The sequence below is a fragment of the Mustelus asterias genome, chromosome 5 (assembly GCF_964213995.1).
Source record: "Mustelus asterias chromosome 5, sMusAst1.hap1.1, whole genome shotgun sequence".
NCBI classification, from domain to species: domain Eukaryota; kingdom Metazoa; phylum Chordata; class Chondrichthyes; order Carcharhiniformes; family Triakidae; genus Mustelus; species Mustelus asterias.
The window spans coordinates 92,042,022-92,043,443 of NC_135805.1; the positions used below are offsets into that span (position 1 = coordinate 92,042,022).

At 42.3% G+C, this 1,422-nt stretch overlaps 1 pseudogene; it reads left to right on the forward strand.

Moving 5' to 3' along the window:
- The first annotated feature begins 1,019 nt into the window (after nucleotides 1–1,019).
- Nucleotides 1,020–1,199, forward strand: LOC144494555 (U2 spliceosomal RNA; annotated as a pseudogene).
- The last annotated feature ends 223 nt before the right edge of the window (nucleotides 1,200–1,422 follow it).

A 1,422-nucleotide genomic window follows, 5' to 3' on the forward strand; every position in this document is an offset into this window, starting at 1 on the left:
GACTTGTTCCACCCCTATTCAATTAAGTTCACTGGCACACTTCCAGCAATTAATGCAGTGTTCAGTGGGCTCTGAACAGGAGGCCTAGAGATGTTTCAGTCCAATCACGAGTCATTTGACACCATAACTTCATAGCTACCTCGACACTGGATTGATACAACTGATTCTACAGCTGCCAAGCAAGATGTGCCCTGGTCAATCTTTTCAACTCATTTTGGTCCTTAGAAACCATGGGGGAAGAGTCAAGCCCATAACTGCTCCCCATTATCGAACAAGGGTCTTGTATTCCTTACTCTCCCAAAATATGCTTCATAAACAGTGGATTATTTTTGAAATACAGTTACTGTCACTTTGGCAGACATAGCAGCTGAATTTTACAGAAGACAGATTATCACTTGAATGGGTGAAAATTGAGAGAGGTGGATACTCAGCGAGACCTTGGTGTCTTTGTGCATCAGTCGCTGAAAGTAAGCGCGCAGGTACAGCAGGCAGTAAAGAAGGTAAATGGTATGTTGGCCTTCATAGTGAGAGGATTTGAATATAGGGATAGGGTTGTTTTGCTGCAATTGTACAGGGCATTGGTGAGGCCACACCTGGAGAATTGTGTGCAGTTTTGGTGTCCTTATTGTTTTGAAGTTGAGTTTGTAAAGATGTAAAAAATGTTTGTGAAGAATTGTAAAAATATTAGAGGGAAAGAAAACAATGTCTGGTCCCTTTAAAAGCTGGTTTTAAGTTCAGTGCTTGGATGCAGAGTACACACAGACTCACAGTTGCAACATTTGTTTCAAGGACCAAGCATCAGGGTTGCCTTGGTAACAGGCTTTTGCATTTTAATAGCCTATCAGCTATTAAGAGCCTATCAGATTTGAATTTGCTGTTGTGAACAACCTCAGACCAATCGTGGTGCAAGAAAATTGCGAGGTCATCGCAAGTATAAAGGCCAGAGCAACAGCCACCTCAGAAGAAGATCTCGAGAGCCTGAGCCAATTAAACTGAAGCAATTAAAGGCAGTGAGATCAATCGCTTCTCGGCCTTTTGGCTAAGATCAAGTGTAGTATGGATCGCCTGCACTTGGTTGAGGTCATTAGGTTACGCTGAGGCTTCATATGTTTCATATGAAGCAATTTTTAAAAGCGGCATCTCGGCCTTTTGGCTAAGATGCAAATGAGCTCAAGTCTTGGAGGAGGATCCTCCCCCTTCTCCAATCAGCTTGACTCATGTAGATCAGGCCCAGGACAGGGTGGTTTTGGTCTCCCGTCCTGTCTTGTCAGCCTGGATCTGAAATGTCTCAACTTGTTGAGACTCTGAATTGGATTTGATTTGATTGAATTGGAAAAGTATTAAAAAAAATTGAAACAATTAGCTCTTAACTCTGCCAGCTTCAGATATGCCTTATGAAAACTCACCATTTAACCAGCGAAA